Source organism: Aulostomus chinensis, chromosome 5, assembly GCF_037954235.1.
Source record: "Aulostomus chinensis isolate RoL2024-O1b breed Wild chromosome 5, RoL_Achi_v1.0, whole genome shotgun sequence".
NCBI lineage: Eukaryota > Metazoa > Chordata > Actinopteri > Syngnathiformes > Aulostomidae > Aulostomus > Aulostomus chinensis.
Window position 1 is genome coordinate 24,587,118 of NC_141324.1, and position 20,961 is coordinate 24,608,078.

Consider the following 20,961-nt stretch of genomic DNA (forward strand, 5'->3'; position numbering starts at 1 on the left):
CAGAACTGTTTTGTATTAATTGAATTACTTTACTTTTCAGTAGTCATGCTTTTGGCCTCTATGTCTCACTGAGGCAAAAGTAGTCAGAGAGATCTAACAACGAAAAAAACCCACATCTTTTTGTGTATAAGTGAAGAGGCGATGGCAATATTTCAAGCCTGACATGTGGAATATTCACAGAAGTAAATAGTTGTAATAGCATAGCAATGTATGGCAGAAAAATAGAGGGTTTTAGGCAGTGAGGCTGTAAGAGTTGAATCCCGCACGGGTTTCTTCAGCAATCTTTCCAACTTTCTCATATTCATATGTTTTATCATCTGTATCCAGATATCACATCCCACTTGGAGCAGAGGACATATCGGCAGCGCTCATCGTCAACTGTGTCTGCAAATAGAAGCGCTCAACTCACCAAACTCTTCCGTATGGTTGCAATAAGTGTTTCCTATTATAATTGATGTCGCTAGGCCGACGTGAAAAGTACCTTCATCTTTCCTGAAGTTATCAGCTGCGCAATAGTGAACTTAGCAAGAGTCCTTAAGTTTTAAAATGCACTAATGAGGGGTTTTAAATGTTGATATCAAACACAGAGGAAAGTAGACTAAATAGGTGCGTTTATCTAAAGGGGAGTAGGATTTAAGAGGATCATAAATTAGGTAAGTGAAGTTTCTGTGAATGTGGTGATCAATCCTACATCTTATGCTTTTTGCTTCTTTACGAACAACAATGCTTTTGCAGATATTAGAATAAAAGCTCCTCCACCAGCCTCAACTGTCTCTCGTGTTTGGTGCTAATCTGAAACACACACAAATAATATTATTTTTTTATTTCACCCGCCAGTTCTGAGTGGCCTTTCTGACATTTGCCAATCTGTCACTCATTTTTATTGTGAAGCGAAATGGTGCTAGTGCAGCATCTGAGGAGGCAGGAGACGGACGACTGGGACTCTGCCATCACGTCCTCTGGTCATCAGGCAGTCCAACAATCAGCAGGGTTGCCATCATTGTCGTTGTTGCTGTTTTTGTGAGGGGACGGGACGTCTGTCCTGAATATAGCATCATTGGTGGATGCGTAAAATTAGTAATGTAAAACTTTTTCTGTGTGAAAGCACTCATAACAAAAGCAGCAGTTCAGAAGACCGGCATGCAAATATGTAATGTAAAGGTTTTTTTTTTTTTAGGTTGTAGGTCAATATGGCGGTAACAAGTATGATACCATCAATTTCGAAAGTGATAAAACCACATGCACAAACATGAGTGGCTGCAGAGGAGATGTGTAACTGACGGATGTGTCATTTTGCCCCCCTAATAAACTGTCAGACAGAAAACACATGCCTGGTGCTTGAGTTCTAGAAGTGCAATTGAACTTCACTGGAACCATTCATAAAAAAATCAGAGTCTGAAGAGCTGCAAAACTCCAAGTCAACTTTATCTTTTAAAAACAACTTCACATGCCTTAGAATTCACCTTGATCCAAGCTGGCACTCAAAGATATATGAGAGAGACAACTTGAAAGACTTCACATACTGCAGAGTGCTGCCGTTATCAGCAATCTGACCTGCCCCTCCACCCCTACGAGTGCCTTTCTATTTTCAGGCTTATCCCACCCACAGTCTCGGCAAAGAACCGGAGCTATGAGACTCGCATATCGCATCACTCACGTCTGCTGTCACACTGACACACGCTTCGTCAGTCAGTCAGCTTTCAACATAGGTGGGATGGCCCCGGAATAGACGAGCCCGGCAGAGTTTAATTAACTTACATTGTGCAGCTACAAGTGTTAAACTCTTGCATTTTTCTTTTTAAATTAGTAAAGTGTGTGTAATGTATGATTATTGCAGTGTTGTGTCATTTCAGGCTGATGACAGGTTGAGGTGTGTGGATGAATATCCAGGTTACCATTCGTGCGTGGAGGAATCTCACTTCGCCTGCTTGAAACTTCTAAACCCCGGCGTCACGTTTCCAAGATGTTCACGTACCCCATGTGGATATGCTTCCTTGTTATTTGATTTCCCATTGTGATGGATCTCTGCTAGTTTTAACTCGTCTCCACTGTGTTCAGGAGTATCGCACAGCTTCCTGAGAATTCGGGCATGAATAATGGTCTCAGCTTAAGTGACAGTTTAGCTGGCAGATTGGCAAATGCTCTTAGACTAGTGATTTTATTCATTTTTCATAAAATGTAATAAAAAAAAAACAAACCTGCTGAGATTCTAAAGATCCACATCTGCTCCATTCTTATAAAGTGTCTACTGATATGAAAGGAGACATCAATATTGAGATAATACATGATCAAATCTTGATTTAAAGGTCTAGTGTGTAGAATTTAGGATTGACAAGTGACAGAAATTTAATATAATAATGATGGACAGGCTAGTGAGGAGGGGTTGTTCAGGGCTGTATACCTGACTCAGAAGTTTCTAAGTTGACTTTGTTTTCCTCCCTTGAGTATTCTTAAGTATCCTCTTCCACTTTCTCCCTTAACAAGGATAATAGTAAATACAAACCATGCTAATGTTCTCTGGTTAAAACTCTCCACTTTGGGAGGAATGATTCTGTGTTTTGTCATCACAGGAAACTTGGAAAAACCCCTCATTGCTGCGGATGCCAGCTAACAGCGAAGCAAGCTAGTGCTAGCGGAGAATGCTATTGTAGCTCACTGAGGTTTTTGTTTCTCTGAAAATGAATGACAGTCAGAATATCATGTTTGCACACTACACAACACCTGGGCTAGTTATACATTTAAGGATAATGTCACGTGGGGCGGTTTTTGACAATGCTGCTGATTGCAGCTAGCCTACCTGGTTGCTCTAGCTAGCTGGGTTCTTGCCGTGCGTTGAATGTCTGCAACCAGGTGGTCATGGCAAAATCTTTGTGGCTGAAAACAGCCTCGCGTACGGGATCATGTCAAGGTTGCCGATAGCTCAACTGTCTGTAAGAGTTAAACATGAGCGTGATGAGAGATGTGAGGTCCTGTAAACAAGGATAGCTAATGTTAGCGTAGCCTGGGAACAATCAAATTCTGACATGTCATTGGCTAACCACTCATCAGATTGTACAAGTAATAAAATAAAGACATTCTGACAAGCTATCAGGGAGAGATTTTAATAACTCCACTCTGAATTACCTGCGATTCTACACAAATACATGAACTGATATTGAAAAATCATCTGATATCAGGATGTTATGATCTCAGAAAGCAAAAGCACCTGCAGCACAGCGGTCTTGGATTTCCTTGTGCTCCAGCGAGTCGTTTCCTCCAAGAGCGCCGCTGCTGTTTCTGATTCATCCAAAATGCATTCTCTATCTCTCATCCACAGAGGGAGGTCACCTTTTTGTCTGAAAACGGAGCGAAATGGAAATTCTGGCTTATTTTCTATAGAAATTATATTGAGACGGACGGTAGCAGGGACATCCCCCCCAGGGTTGCTTGTGTTGGTGAGATGAACCCAGCGAGTGTTTTCGCCTGACTCTGCAGCTCACCCCGGCTCTGTGGAGTGTTTTGTCACCTCTTGGCTCATTGTTTTGGTTTGACAGCCCACAACTCAACAGTCTTCCTGTACTCACACTGCTCCCACCAGCATTGTTTGGAGGCAGGGATGCAGAAAGAACATCCCAGAAAATCAGATGAATCTGTGCATCACTAAACAGTTCACACACACACACACAATGTGACTTGCTTACGAATATAGAGGAGCATTTACCAACAAAGAAAAGCCTGTATCGAGTTGCATGAATTAAGTTAAAACTAAAAATTGTTGATGGACAAAATATATCCCCATACTGAGGGGTTCATTGAGCAACCACCTCTGCTTTATCTACGGACGAGTTAAAGAACAAGCCTGTTAGCGGACTGATAGACTGATAATGTCAGTGTGTTTGTGTTCAGAAATGGCAGGTTAACCAAATGCTAACGTTAACTGTATTTTTAGAGTTTTTATTTTGTTATGCCCCAAGTTCTGTGAGTAGGAGTGAATTAAGTTCTTAGCTGATGGACTGGGGAGCAAACTGATGACAGTTTTGGCAATGAAGTAAATTCCTTCCAGATGCTGTGAGGTTTGGGAGGGTTAATTGAATAAAATAAACTTTCAAGACATCAGCTTGGACTCAAGAGCATTTAGAATATTTTCTTGGCATTTAATCACTAAATGTTACAGCCCTGGTCATGTAGCTTGTGTTCTCCCTTGTGCCCCCCCCCCCCTCCCCCGCCCCTTTTCCAGTATGTGTTTCCTGTTGTACCATGTTTGTGTGCATGCGTGTGCGCATCCAAATTCACCTCACTTGGTTATGCCCACTTTATCATCCGTGACTTTGCATCCATTCAATGGCATATCGTGTGTTTCAGCCGTGATGGTCGTCTCCCGCTCTTGTCAGCGTGTGTCATGGCATCCGCTGCATTAACCATTTTGTGCAGCTGGTTTCTGTGCCTGCTCCCATACATCCAACATCCTACCCTGAAACACTGGATAGCTTGGTACACAGAACCATCTGGGTAGTTTTAAACTGTTTGGTGGGCAGACACTTTCAAGACATACTCTTCTTTTTCTCTTCATTTTACTCTTCTTTTACAGAGGAAACTCTCCATTTCTTAACTGGTGCCATAGCAGCATCTATGGTATCCTCCTAGCTAGTTTTAACAGACAATTGCACAGTTTGCCACACTTAAACCACGCCCCTGTCTCCTCAAAGGCTGCTGATTGGTCAAAACACATTTGGTGAGAGCACTTAATATGAAGCCTGGCAAGATGGACCAATTCTGCCTTTGGGGCTCGTACCTCACTACATGTACAACATTAAAGTGTACATCTCAATACAACTTGGGTCAGTTTGAGCTGAATTCCATTTTTGCACCTGTAGACTCAGAATTGTGAAATCAAAAGGGTAGAACAAGGTCAACTTTGAAAATGTAGATCTGAAATATATTCATCTGGCGTGTCTGCATGGCTTTAACTCAGCAGCGCTCTAACAATGGGATGCTTTCATTTCGTACTTGGTCCACCTCCGGTCCTGGTCCAGGATAGATAGGACATGAAAGCAATTGGAACTGGTGAATCTAGCTTATCGTTGCCATTCTGAACAACGGCAACATTATTCATACACTACAATAAAGTGTCTTCATGTCAGAACGTTTAAAGAGCATTCGTTGTTGTGAAATATTTTCAGATTATACAAAAGGCTGCCTGGCTTATTTGTAATTCAAAATTGGACCTTGTGGAGTGTTTCATCCCCAGAATCCTGCAGTTAGGCTGCAAGGGATACAACAAAAAATTCTAATACCTCTGTGAAACAACCGCTAAAGATTTGAGTGCACATCATCATGCAATATTTATGCCTCCGCGTGTTGTATGCCATCATTTTGCGTGACTTATGTATGTTGATTTGATTGCCTGTATCAAGAAGCACCTTCCACATTACACCACCTCTGCTTTTGGTCCCCGGTTTGTTCACCCTAATGTTTTATTAATGCATTATTATTATTATTATTTTCTCTTTTCTGCTCCTCCTGAAGAGCGCAACGTCAAACACAACTTACAAAGAGGACAAATGAGGGCAGATGTTGTTGTTTTTTTTTTGTGCATCTCCGAGTGCAGCATTTCAGCAGTTTTTAACCGTTAAATAGCATCCATCATGTTAGCGTGCATTAAAATCGACAGTCTGAGTTCAACGAGAAGCTAAATGAGAGTCACCGATCAAGTGAACCGTGAAACTATGAAACATAATTGCTGTGTAACATCCTCATAACATGCAGATTAGTGATTGCGGGAGAAAAATCTGCACGATGGAGCCTCCTCTGGTGAATCTCATGAGACCATCTGAAAATGATAGCGTTGATGGGGGAGGCTGAGGGTTGTGCAGCGGGTCAGTGCTATTTAAAGATCAGGGTCCAGCGGCCTATTTTGTGTGTAGAGTGTGGAGGCTTACGTCAATAACGCATATTTTTTTTTAAAAAAGAAAAGAAAATGTGAAAACCAGAGTTTTTCCTGTTGTTGATTCAGAGAAAACGCAGTTGATTCCCCTACCGTTTCCTATGTTCCTGTTTGAAAAAAAACAAAACACGTTTAGCACATTAGTAGAATTAATTTCTGACTAATGAGTTGTCAATAAGAGGAGACAAATGTGAACATGAACACAGGAACTGCCAGTGAAAGAAATGGAAAAAAATTGCAAGAACATTGAAGGATTGAGATGATGTAAAACAAGAAGTTGGTAAATCTTACAATAGACGATGACAGAAATGATAAAATCTAAATGACAAGAATTAAAATAAAGTATTAAATACAAAAAAGCCATGACCATTAAGCATTTCAAAGCTGCTGTCATCGCCTCAGGTGGACTGTTCCACTGGTTTGGTGGATAAAAACTAACATCAACATCTGAAAGACCTGTGAGGGGTCGTCGTGCTCTACACTCTGTAAGCTGTTCAGGTCAGCAGGTTGAATGACAAAGATGTGCTTTAAAAACAAGTAAAAGTTTAGAGACGATTGGATTTCCGAGATGCCCTCAGTCATGGGGGGTGTGGATTTTTACTGTATATGGAACTCTACAAGTCAAAATGTCACCTGACATGGTTTTCACTTTCACTCACTCAGGTTTGCCTTGTCAGCGTTCATTTGTGGAATTTCTTGCCTTCTTAATGGGGTTGGGACCATCAGTTGTGTTGTGTTGTGCAGACGTCAGGTTGGTACACAGCTGACAGCCCTACCACAGCATCCTGCGGCGACACGCCATTAGGTCTGGTTGGACCATCAGTTATTTTTCAACAGGACAACCCCAAACACACCTCCAGTCTGTGTGAGGGCTATTTGACCAAGGAGGAGAGTGATGGAGTGCTGCGCCAGATGACCTGGCCTCCACAGTCATCTGACCTGAATCCAATCCAGACGGTTTGGGATGAGATGGACCGCAGAGTGAAGGCGAAAGTGCCAACAAGTGCTCAACATCTCTGGGAACTCTGGGAAGACTGTTGGAAAACCATTTCAGGTGATGACCTCATGAAGCTCATCCTGAGAAAGCCAAGAGTGAGCGAAGCAGTCATCAAAGCAAAGGGTGGCTGTTTTGGAAGAATCTAAAATGTAAAACATCACTTTTTGTTAACTACACAATTCCATTTGTGTTCATTCATAGTTTTGACGCCTTCAGTTAGAATCTACAATGTAAATGGTCATGAAAATGAAGAAAAAACATTAAATCAGAAGCTGTGTTTAACTTTTGACTGGTAGTGTATATCAGATATACGTGTCTGGTAGCTTGATAACACATTCTAGTGTCCGACTGCAACATCCAGTTCTGTGCTACTATGAGCTGAGCCAGCTTTTGTGACTGCAGATTGACAGGAAAAGCTAATTGGTCCAACTGATATGCCAGCAGTATGCTGGGCTCAACTACCTACGCCTGCACCGCTGGACCGCCATTCCAGTCAAATCTGTGTTGGAGATCCAGTCACACACACGTCTGACTGGAACACAGCGTAGTTGAGGGTCAGGGGATTGTATGAAGCTGCTGACGACGCCTCATGGGTCGTTAGCTCAGAATGTTGTTGTCAAAAGTTTTTGCTTGTTTTTCAAAAAGTGTATCTGTTGAAACACTGAAGGTAAAAATGATAGCTGATATGTATGATATGGATCATTTGTCTTACTTTGAAAAAACTCAAATATCATCATCTCACAGAGAATATAATATAATATAAATGGAATTATATTGCTCTCATAGAACGTTACTCTCCAAACTCATTTTAAGAAGCTCTTTTTAGTCAAGCCATTGCAATTTCGATGACATGATGAAACGGATCAGCACAGGAAGCCGTGTTGGTATGCTTCTGAATTGAGAACTTCACTTTTGTTGTTTCCATGGCGCCGCCGCGCAATTTTTAACACCTCTGACCACGGCTATGTGATACGCCTTTGAGGTGTGGTTATTAATCCACACTTAAATAGCTAAATAGATTACAAGCCATGTCTTTTGAAGAGGTGACAAAAGGAGGAAAGTTTATGAAAATAATAATTTGATATGGACAACTTAACATGAAGCAGATATTGGCCCTGCAGCTGCCATAATTATGAGTTTAACAAAAGAGGACAGCGAGGTAAGTATACACTCAGGAAGGAGGTCAGGGTGAAGGAGTTTGACAGGACAGCAGCTTCAAGTTTTGAGTTTCCCTTTCCAAACTATGAGTACATTTTTTTCCTTTTGTTTAAGCTAATGATCACCCCCCCACACACACACACACACACACACACACACCCAGCCTTAATTTAATTGTTATTTTTCTCACATCATAACAAAGTAGGTCCCCAGTGTCTAAAAAAGCACAACCATCATGGTTTCCTCACATGCAACCCTCACAGACTTCCACAGGCTAGAGTCATTTTATTCCTCTGGCATAAAAGAAGGCAGCTGTTCACAGGAAACTAAAAATATCCGCCTAATGAAGTCCCCCATCTACATCGGACCCTACAGACAAAGCGCATACGAGTGAGCGCGCAAACATGGTGAAGAAACAGGGAAATGTGCCCCGGATACCGTAGCGCATCCGCATGTTTACAGCATTAATACAAAGAAAACAAATGGTTTAAATATCAAAATATTTACTTAAGTAAAATATTAAGGAAAATAGGCCCCAGACTACAACATGATTTTTGAAACCACCTTAACAAGCTTGGGCCAGATGGAAACATCTCTCTAGTTAAAATAAGAAGTAGGCATTAGCTGCTGGGTTTTTCGTTTTTGTTTAGTTTTAACATCACAACACTCTGGCTGAAGTTTGTGAGTTTCATCTTGGGAATCTGCATCCTCTGAGATTCCGTACAGAATCCAGCATACAGTAGCTGTCGATTTGTCTCTGACTACAAGTGGTGAAAGCTGCATAAATTACAAATTCCAGCTTCAAATTTTGAAGACTCTTTGGTGAGCATTGTTTATTTTGAGACAGACAGATGGTTTCAACTTGGTTAGCTCTGGGAATGACTGCTGCTTCTTCTTCCTCTTCCTCTTCATCTTCTTTGGGAGACGCGTGACGAGACCGGCATGCTGCAGGTTGTGGATTCAGGTACACATTTGTCACTGTTTTTGCAACCTTGTTTCTTGTGGCGAGTCTCAAAATTTTCAGGATGGTTTGGGAGCGTCTGTGAAGCTGCTGCTAACTCATTCACTCCTTGCAGCTGTTGTAACCTTTTTCTTCCTCTCTAACCCCAATTTCACTTCATCTTCCTCTGCTTGATTCCTGCCAGCATCTGTTTTTCTGTCACGTCTTATTGGTGCTGTTTATTAAGTCTTGCTGTATGAGTTTGTCCTGTTACCCTCTGCTTGTTTTGTTTTGAATGAAAGATGTGCCAGAGCTCGTTTGCTGGAGGTCCTGGATGTGGCTAGCGAGTGACTGCCTGATTATTTTTTATTATTTTGACATTAAGGTTTCTTTTCTCTTCTTGTATTATTTCCAAAAAACATATATTTTCTCTCTCAGTATGAAGTTGATTTTCTGCATGTGAAACATGAGCGTCTCAGAGCCCCCAAGTCCACCATGTTGTTGTGCATAAAACTAGTTTAAAAGGATGATAGCTACAACAAGAAGCCGTAGGGAGCTACAGACAAAATGGTAGTGTGCCAAGGAGTGGAGGGAGGGAATTTGTAAAGCGCCACCCACCGCGGTGCACAGCCAGGCCTTAACGTGCCACAGAGCAGAGGTGCAGCTTACCTCGCTGCAGGAGGGTGAGAATGGCGAGTCTCAGCTAGATCACTCGGGGAAGCAAAACTACATCGGCTGAGAGCCTGAAGTCACTCTGGTTCCTGCAGGAAGGAAACAAACCAGCTACTCCGACAATAGCTAGGGAGGTGGATCAGGGAGCGTCTAAAGCAGCCACACCACACTACAGACACTAGGTAAGGCATGCCAAACTGGAGCACGTGGCAGGCACATCTCAAAACTGCTGCTCAGAATGAACCAGGTGAATCACAATTGCAATCAGTTAGCCATGCGATCCTCTGCTCAGTCCTGCATCTGTAGCCAACCTGTTTCTCCCTCATTTTGTCAGTTTTCATACAGTTCCTCAGAGCCTGTTTTCAACAGGTCCTCCATTCCTGCTAGCCATTATAAATACTGCTCAGCTTCTACACACACACACACACACACATGCAAGGACACGAGCTGCAGTCATTATGGACAGACCGCTGCCTCTGAGCAGCAGCTGGGACTGGAGCCTCAAGGACAGCTCTAACATCTCCAGCCACTGAGATTTGAACAAACTACTTTACAAAATCGTTTCTCTTTCATTCACGACCTCAGATGCCTCAACTTTGAAATTATCGATGACATTGTAAAAGCTAGTTTTGAAGTGTGCTTGCTACTTCATGCCTGAGGGGCAAAATGTTAGAAGTCACCACAAGAGAGAGTTTTAATGCTAACCACATAAACAAACACAAGCTTTTAATATAGGCAGCTGTATCCTGACACGGCGCATGCCATCGCTGCACACTAGCAAGCTAGACTCCATACGTGTGGACATACATATGTGTGGGTATGTATATATGTGTGTGTGTATATTACAGGTTAACTGATCCTCTTAGTCAGCTCAGAGCAAGCCGCCCCCTCCCGTCGATATTAACTTGGGTATTATAGACTTCTGGCAGCTGGGAAAGTATTTGCTATTATCTGGAGACATCGATGTTTTTCTTCTTGAAGCCAGCACAGTTTTTCACTCCCTCATCTGAATTAATTGATTCACTTTGAAAACAATACATATTAATAGCTTTACATGACCTGAGAATCAAATGCAAATTCCCTTTGAATGTTTTCATAATGAAGACAAGACATCTCTTGCAGCATGCAAGCTTTTCCTGTTTTATTTAATTTTCTTGGACAAACATTGAAATAGATGACAATGTTCTTCCTGTTCTCGTCACCCTTGTTTCCTCTTCATATTTTGTTCTCTGTTGGCTGCCACCTCCACCAGACATGTTTATTTATAACACCTCTTGTGCAAACAAGCTATTGGCGAGTTGAACACCACTAAGGTTGGTTCAGAGACATCAAGCACGCCAAAGCCTTAAAAAGCAGTTTGTACAAACACTTTAGATCCCACCCAACCACTGGAAGCACTGCCCAGCGGAGGACTCTGGGGGACAGGCTTGTGTGACTCATCCTCCAAGGCTGATCTCTTCCTGGTTCTTTCCATTAATAACATCTGAGCCCACCTGAACTCTTGTTTCTAATAGCTTCACACCCTCTACTTGGCCCAGAAAAGAAATGCATCCATTCTAAATGCTGTAGCCGACAGGCATGAAACCAACCTCCCTTTACAGTTTTATGTAAATTTCAATGTTAGTATAAATATACCATGTGCAGCAAAGCAACAGTCTGTGTTTCTCACTTTGAGTTCAGGTTATGAAATGGATAAAAAAAAAAGCACAGTAGCCTACACATCATAAATAGAAACATTCATGCACCTTATGACAAAATAAAAATTGGCATATTTCATTTAGGGAAGGAAAAAAACAGCGTGGAACCACATCTTTACATGCTAAAATGTGAACAAAACTCCTCATTCATGCCGTGAAGGTGCTGCCAATTTGAAAGTCAAAGGAAGGGAGGAAAGGAGGATTCCCACATCCGCTGATGATGCACATGCTGTCTATTTATGTCCCTGTGTGGGCACAGTTGTTGATGCTTTGATAAAATATTACTGGAGTAACACTTTTCAGTCCCATCGGACCCTCAACTATAATCATTGAGTGTTGAATTAATCTGAATGTAGAACATGGAGAAAGAGCAGAGTGAGGTCAGCGTATCCTCAGGAGGGCCTCAAAGGGATTCATTTGAATTTAACCTCCCTGTAATTTCCTCCTCTATCTGAAACCTCACATCACCTGGACCAGCTTCTGACTGGTCAGCATGAAAAACTAGCCTCCTAGAGATGGAGACCTTAGACTGCAGGCCTGAAACTGCAGCATCCAATTCCGCAAACACCGTTTCCTTGGACCTCTTCCCTGAAATTTCACAGTTAGGAAGGTTAAGCTCTTTATGCCTTTTATACAAATTCAAGTCTGTATAAAGCGCAACAAGAATTCCCAATGGATCACATAGGCGGACTTGGCATTTACCATCATGTGTTGAAGTAGGAATTCAAAACTCCAGTTTCACCCATTCCCCTTTGTTTCTGTATCTTTGTGGGATTTCCTGCCTTTCTTGGTGGATTCCTGCATTTCCTGGATCGTTATCAGCTCACCACCACCTGAAAATTAGTCAAAGAGTGAAAGTAATTGTCAGAATTCTGCATCTCAACATCCACAATGTCTGAGATGGTAGATAAAGACCACTCCTTACATAACTTGTAGTTTTGTTTCTGGATGCCTTCACAGGACAATTATTATGCTATTTGATCGTCTTAACTAGCCAAGCTAGCTTAGTGCTCCTGTTCAACTTCTGAGTTCATCAAATACAGGAAAATTGTCATTTATTAGTTTCGGACAATGGGGAAATAAGAAAAATGGTCAAATTATTCCCCGAACTGCTGTATCGTCACATAGCTACATCAAATTCAGGCTGTTATATGTGATTTCCTTCATTAAATGTTCTTTCACCTCCATTCACCGAGCCTCACCTGGGCTGCCTGGAGCCCCCCTGAGGAGGCCCACCTCACAACCTCTGTGCTAGAGGGAGAGACGGGGCAGCGCACACTCAATAAAAGCCTAGGAACCGTTAACATGTGCATTAATGGGCGTCCGTGAAATATTATTTGAAGAGTTGTTCATCAGTCTGGAGCGGAGTGGCCCAAACTCAACTCACCAACATCATTATAGCGGAGCAGTGACAAAACCGCTGATGGCCTGAGAACGACTGTGGGGAGGAATGAAGCACCAAAGACACCAACTCTGCTCCTCTGCAGTCAAATAAATCTATAGATAATGAAACACACCGAGAAAAAAAATGTCCTCACACTCACAAACAAACAAACATTGATGATATTCTTTAAGTGCCAGTGATTCATTTTGGAACTGGCAATCCGCTGAATATTAATAGAAAAGAATATTACTCTCTTGCCTTGATATTCAATTGAGCTCCGTGTGCTGAGGAGCAGTAGACCTGTTTTAATTTATTTCTTTGTGGCAGCCTGCGTTTTTGGCTCTGCATGACAAATAGATTTCTTTCATTTAGGAGATGGCAATTATGTACCAATGAGACTTTTGCACAAATAAAACGATCCACTTTTGCGATTTATCCTAGTGAACTACAGCATCAACTAAATAGGGATATCTGAGTTCTGTTTCTGTAGGTTCAATCAATATACCAGTTACGGAAAATAGTGGAGCAGCTATTTTTATACCATCTAGAATCTTGACTGGTAGAGAGGATAGATTAGAGAATTCAATGCGGTTTAGAAGCAGCATAATTGTCGTCATCATCGGGCTGGGAGGCAATTCCAGGCCAAAGAGGAAACTTGTTCCGGGCCGGTGTAATTAGTTTCGGCCGCAATTCTCCGGTCACCTTTCTCAGTTTCAATTTTACATGCAGCATGTAGTCGACCTGGGGCTATTCCTGAGGTGTGTATCCTGCAAACTACTTTGTGAAAAATTTGCCAACATAAGAGAGACCATCATGAACACCAGCAGCCCATTAAAAGGTGATTCAGATGGCTCCAAGCTTCTTGGCGACACTGGAGGTCCTGTTGTTATGTGGCCAAGAGCATATACAATACGTCCAAAAGCTCTTCTAGTGGAGTAATACACGCCAAATAAAATACAGACCTTTTTTTTGCCATCTTCATCATCCCAGAAATGTGGTCTGAGTAATACCTGGAAAACAACCAGGCACAAGAGCACTCTCCACTGCCGTGACACCAAGTTTACTACTCTGGAACTTCCTAAAATCCAGAAAACAAACCCAAACTGTCTTGTTGGCGCAGCCTCGAGATTAAAATATCTGCTAAAAAAAATCCCTATTTTCCCAAATTACCTCAAAACTACAAACATCTGTCTCAGCTGATCTGGTGACGGTGATAAAGCTGAACAAGGTAACGGTTTACGACTGGTCGTTAGAGTCACATCCAATTTCTCAAAAAAAAAAGGAATACTTTCTGTGTGGTTTACAGCTGATCTCCACAAAAGAGTAAATTAAAAACTAAACAGATACTCCAGTAAAACAATACAGTAACAGGAGCAACAGAAACATCTCAGTGGCGGAGCAATGATACTGGCAATGAGGCGTGTTTCTTTAAAAGTGCTGCGATGCCGATATAAACACCACATGAACGTCCAGTTGACCAATCAGATCGGACTACTTGTTGTACAATGGACATTTGTGATACTGTTTGTTTTTTTTATGTACTTTTCTGATACTACTCTCTCATCTGGTGGTGCTACTTTTCTAGTTTTGGCCCTTTTTTTTCTCCCTCTGTTCTCCCACGTTATTTCTCCGGGTTTGATTGTTACTTAAATGTATTTTAGTGGAACGTTTCTGTTTTCTTCCTCCGTGTGAGACGAACGTTCATGCTTGTCGTGTGTAGACCTGTAACCTTCAGTGGTAAAATGGAAACAGAAAAAAAAAAGTTCCTCAAGTCTGTGATTAGTCCAGGATTCAACAAGTAAGTAAAGTGAAGTAAAACTCGCAAAGCACAATAAATACGAGGCGAATAGATAAAAAAAAAACGTAATAATTGTAATAGTAGGCTGTGTTTAGCTTTCAAGTATAACATGAATGACCTTGAATAGGAAATTACAGCTCAAATTGACTATTACTAAAAAAAAAAAAAAAGGTGCACTTATTTCAACATTGCACATATTATTTAAGCTAATGAACAAGCGCTACAGTCATCAGGCCACTGCTGTCTCTAATGGGCTCGTTTGAATCGGCTTGGAGTGTCAATGTCAGTGATTCAGAAGTCATTAAACAAGTCTTGAAAAACACCTTATTAACTCTGGTGGCAGGCAGAAAAAAAAATGATGAAAAGCTGATTGGAACGGGCTTGGGGGGGGGGGGTTATCTCCATTACACCTCCACAGTGGAGTGTTTACCGTGTCGGTCAGCTGCTGGAATCTTTCTAGTGTTACTTCGGGGCGGGTATAAAAAAAAATTCTCCATCTCTCTGTCAGGGAAACCCTGCAATGAAGAAGGCGAAGGTGATAAAATCCCACCCCCCAAAACCAGCCGATGCAGTATCTCAGCAACGCTTCCAGAGCCCAGACCTCACGAGGCCCACAGTAAACTATTTTGGTCCTCCACTTGCCTGATTTGTGCGACTAATAACAACTTTAGGTTTTCTCAAACAGCCAGCGGAGTAAACAAGAAGTTAACAGGAACTGGGAGTCATCTAGGATCCCTGCAAGTTCTCTAATCTCTGTCAATACTGACCACGTGAGAGAGGTGACAGTGTCTCTAATTGCTATTGATTCTTCAGTGAGTGCAGCCTTCAACAAATAATCTCGATAGGCATTTCTAAATTGTTCCCCACTGAACAAGCTGTAACTGATTAAAGCGGCCTCCTGTGTGGCTCAGCCTCGGCTCCTCCAAGAATGAGCACCGCTTTTCCTTTCGGAGTTCATATGAAGCTCATTTCAACTTTTAATCTAATGTATTAGCATTAATTCAAAAGTCAATAAGTTACAAAGGTAGCTGCACATTACTCTCCATTATCTCACCTGGATGATAGACAGAGGGAAATATTGTGTTTGCCACGCTGATATCATTCCCACTACCTTGAGGGATCGCAATTACTGGGCTGAGGTGTCAGGAAGAATAACAAGGAAGATTTATCAAGGAGTTGTGAAAATCAGCATTTGTGAGGAGCAGTATATCTATATCTATATATCTATATAGATATAGATATAGTTAGATAGATATACACACTCAAAGATTAGTTTAATAGACGAGTGTGAGGATGTGTGAATGCGTGGGGGGGATGTTTGTCATGGATGGACTCGCCGCTGCCCAGTTTTTTTTTCCCTTTATTTGATGCCGCAGAGTAAATGAGCTGCAGCAGATGATGCTGCCACAAGTTAGCACGGCAGGTCGCCGGCTCAGTCCAGCGGAGGGCGAGGCCTTGACCCAAACCGGAGAGCAAACAGCCTCAATCAAAGCAGGCAGGAAAAATACATCCACCGTCTTCAAAAGGATGTTAATTGCAGAATAAATTAGAGGTTGTAATTCATTCAAAAATTAATTAATTCTCTGGCAAACTTAATTTGCATCAACACTCCCTCGATCCTTACATCTCAGCGGTTTGACAGGAAGCTTTTAGGTGTCTGGAAAGAAGCAATGACTGTTTACTGTCTAAAAACAGATTTATTGTATCCAAAAATAGATCAACCAGGAGTGATGTGCATTCACAACACCCCCCCCCCCCCCCCACACACACACACACACACACACACAAAAATCTTCATTACCCATCACATACACATCTGTAGCTCAAGGGAAGACTTTCTTGGTTACGCCCGGAGTCGTTTGTAGTTGGCAAAGCTCTGATGAATACATTTTACATGAAGACGCTTGCATCGTTTGACACAAATCCAAGTGAAATGCTTTGATTTGCACCTGAGATGACTTGCAGGTAAAGATGGGGTTTCTGGCAAATCTATTTCGTAGGCCCGCTGCCGCCGCCCCCCCCCCCCCCAGCCCTCCCATGGGAGGAAATGGCAATGCCTCACCTGTGCTGTACAGATTCGTATTCATACAATTGTAAAATATCAATCCTTCCTTGCTTTGATCGGCATTTCATCTTTTCTGCAGGAAGCATGAACATTTTCGTGCTGCTTAATAACTGACGCTTAAATGACTCACATTCATTTCTCCAACCATCTGTCAGTATGTTGTCATACATGCTCTCCTGATTGCTGTTGTAGATTACAGCTAAATCATACACATTTACAGTAGTTTCATTGAGGAAAGGTATGTCAAGAAATAAATCCCCTCCAAACCCAGCAGCATGGCGAGTTGTAGCAACACCTATGCTTCTGACAGTTTTGAACAGCTGCGTCGGCTCCGAGAAACACAAGTGAGATTTGCCCACCCGTTCACACACACACACACACACACACACACACACACACACACACACACACACACAAAATAACTTTTGCTTGTAATTAGTCAACGTAAACTCTGTCATTTTCACGTGCAAAAAAAAGAAAACTTTTTGGAGTTGGAGTTGCAGTCTTTAAACAGTGAATTTAACACAGAGAACCAAAAGGTCAGTTGGAACTTTTTTAATGATTAAATTGTCTGTCATTTGCTGCACAAGCTGTTTTTCTGAGCATCACAGCCCAGTTGGCAGATAAGAGTTATTTATTTCTACAATGTGTGAAATATTAGCTAAATCTGATTTATCAAACCAAGAAATTCATATGCGAGACTCTTACATATACTATCAAAAGCAACTTGCACACTGCCTGTTTTTCACTCTACCCCCACGGTAAAGCACAAACAGACACGCTATAAATAGATCCTCTACTGTGTGTCTTCTTCTTCGTCTTCTACTTCTTCTTCTTCTTTTTCTCTGTCTTCTTCTTCTTCTTCTACACTTTTTTTACACCACAGGATTAGTGTCAGGAAAAAAGGCAATTAAATGAAAGTCTGCTGGCAAGGAAATACATGGGTGTGAAATTGTGTGTGTGTGTGTGTGTGTGTGTGTGTGTGTGTGTGTGTGTGTGTGTGTGTGAAGAAAGGCATTCACAACAGGAAAGTTAACTCAAAGCAAACATTTATGAAAGCAAGTTTCACACAAGGAAGGAAAACATGGGAGACGAAAACCCAGAGTAATGAGCCACTATTAGTTTGTGGAGCACCCCAGAGCTCCTTTATCTAAAGAAATTGGTTATGTCCACTATTATATCATATAATATTACATAATCCCAACTCTAGGAAGAAATGTCATTAGATGATACACTTGATTTAGTTACCCCTCTTCTCTTTTACTAAAAATGGGGAAGGCATAAAATGCAATTTCAGCTGCCATAGAATTGTTTTTATATTATTACCACAGACAAATGTCCAGTATTAAGCTGGAGAGAATGTCGGCCAAAACTGAAGGAAAATGTAATTACGGGGGGAAGTGATTGACCAATCAAAATAATGCAACTCTAGGTATGGCAAATCTTGAAGGCTAAATGTGCAGCTATGACAGCAGATCCATATTACATCTTGCATCTGCGTAATGAAAATGTGATATTGGATACATAAAGCACATGTAATTGGCAGTTCTCCTTAAGAAAATCACAGCAAATCTTGCTACTGGAACAAAGACATAACACAACATTTTTACAAGGGCTTCAAATTTGGAGGAGATTTCATTAGCGTTCTCACCTGCTCACCACTGGAACTTTCGACACACTGACATTCATTAGTGCAGGTTGCTGCTGTGGGAATTAGTTGCCAGGTGGCGAGACACAAACTGCTCTTGTAAAGTACGTGTTCGATTTAATCCACATCACTCTCATTTTCAACATGAATTGGGAGAAACTCTCTTGGTTTACATGCACAGTCGGAGTCGAGCTGGTTTAAGCCTTTTAATTTGTCACATCATACAAGAATCAAAGAATTATTGACTATTGATTTTTTTTTTTTAACGCAAGTGTGTGCACCTCCTGAGCAGCAGATGGCAGTATTTTTGTATCGGTCGATCTATTGCATCACATACAAGGAAGAACGAATTTATATTTATCATTATAATGATCAGCTGTTGAAACTGTTTGAATGTAGAACCAAATATCAGTACCTCCTGAGTTAATTTTACACATGTTGAGTAGCTTGTGTGCAGTGATGTGATTGAGTGACATTCAGAAAGGGGAACAGGGAGTGACAAACACACACACCCTCCTTGCACATCAGAAAACAGCTGAAAACGGTGGCCGTAAGCGGTGACCCTTTCTGGTCGTGGGAGCGATCCACATCACACATGACCTCGTCCGCCAGACCACTGACTACACAGCTCGCTGGAAGACGACATACGAGAGGTTTCGGAGTCTAGTTAGATCTCAGATTGAAAGCAGCACAGAATGGCTGTATTTCAGCTGTAATGTAATATCACGCTGCTGCCACTCTACGGATCGCTACGGATGGAATATTAGCGGTGTATCACAGGTCCTGGTTGGTATTTGTGTACGTTTTAGCCAGCTAGGCATGTTTACCAGTCAGTGAAATCAAGTGTTGGCATATTATAGTGATAACTTGCCGTCACCGTGACGATAAATTGTTTACTAAAGCCCAATTTTGGTCTAATTAAAAGAAAATGTCCAAGTGTTTAAAGACCCTTCTTTATTTGAGTCCATTTAAATATCGTATTTGAATGTGCAGTGATAACACGAACACGCTTTAATTCTGGTTGATCAACTATTGTTTAAAAATCCTTGTTCTCCAGTGCTCAAAAGATAATAAGGCCCGGTTTGATATTGTTCCTGTAATAACCCCCCCCCAAAAAAAAGAGAGAGATCCGCAGCTGCTTGTTAGTGTTGCTTGTCAGGACTAAGTAAGCTGCAGAGGGGAAAATGGACAGAATATGGAGCTTCACTAATGAGCTTCATTATCAGTCAATGATTCTAAGAGGCTTTGAGGAGAAATCCACCAGGGAAATGAATTTGCAAAATTTAGATTAGAACACACCAATGCTTCATATCAAATACCCTTTGATGCATCAGATTTTTGAATTTTAGAAGAAAATCAGGAGAAAAGAAGAGCAGGAAACCCTGAGTACGAATTTATTAATGGTCACCGTAGCGTGTCAATACTGATCCCACTGAACATGGAGTGACGCATGGACAGAGAACATTTTTTTGACATAAAACTTTTATATCTAGAAAGTGGCTGTGTTGATCTGTGAGTCATAATCCTCTTCCTGCTCTCCTCCCTCCTCTACCGCTGTCTCAGATCCTTGTGGCCCCTCCCTCCTGGATACCCTCTACCCCTGCATGTCTCACCACGGCAGTAGGTAGGGAGCGTTGGATCCCTGCTGCATTACAGAGCCTTCTGATCTAATTGTTCTGTAATGCAGATATATTTTTTTTTCTTGCTCAGGATGACTCATAATTCAGAGAATGGGGGGGAAAAAGTGCAGATGTCACCAAAAATTCAAACATGCAAAATAACAAGCAACAATTTCAAAGCAAATTAAAATCCCCCCTGTGTCTCCTCCCTTCAGTATTTACCCCCCCCCCCCCCCATCATCTCATTTTCCTGTTACCTTCATTACTTTTGACTTCACCAGATTTCAGGATGTTTGTCAGCGGAGAGCTAACTCACAGAGAAGCTGGCCAGCAACATTTGTGTTGGAAACAGAAGTATTATAGCTGCCCGAATACATCTGCAGTGACAGGAGATGCACCAAAGCTAACGACTCACTGATTAAGAAGGTGAACCAGACCTCAGCTCGCCAGATGCTCATCACTGTTTAGTGTGTTGTCGCGTCTCACACACACACACACACACACACACACACACACACACCATCTATAGTTTGCATGGAAACTTCCAAATCCCAGTTTTCCCAGAGTGAATCATTTACTCACATACGATGTTGAGGTGGTGCAGTGGTTAGCACTGTCGTCTCTCAGCAAGAAGGTTCCAAGTTTGAGCGCCGGTTCGAGTCCTGGGCTTATCTGCGTCTGCGTGGGTTCTCTCCTCCCACAGTCCAAAGACATGCAAGAGGGGACGAGGTTAATTGGCAACTCTAATTTAACTGTAGGCGTGGCTGTGAGAGTGAATGGTTGTCTGTCTTTATGTGTTGGTGATGGACTGGCTACCCGTCAAGGGTGAACTCTGCCTCTCACCCGAAGACAGCTGGGATAGGCTCCAGCCCCCCGTGACCCTTAACGGATAAGTGGAATAGAAAATGGATGGATGGCTGGATGGATGATGTAGAGGACGAATATTTAGTTTATTTCAATAGAATAGAGACGAGGCATGTGAAAGTTGGTAGCCGTTCTTATTAATCGAAGGGTTGAAGCACAAGTAGAGGTGGAGAGCCATATCCAAACTCTTGACCCT

General features: G+C 41.9%; 1 protein-coding gene across 1 annotated transcript in view; it reads left to right on the plus strand.

The window, feature by feature from the left end:
* yes1 (YES proto-oncogene 1, Src family tyrosine kinase) overlaps positions 1-20,961 on the plus strand; it is a 120,712-nt gene that overhangs the window by 15,422 nt on the left and 84,329 nt on the right. The window lies entirely within an intron of this gene.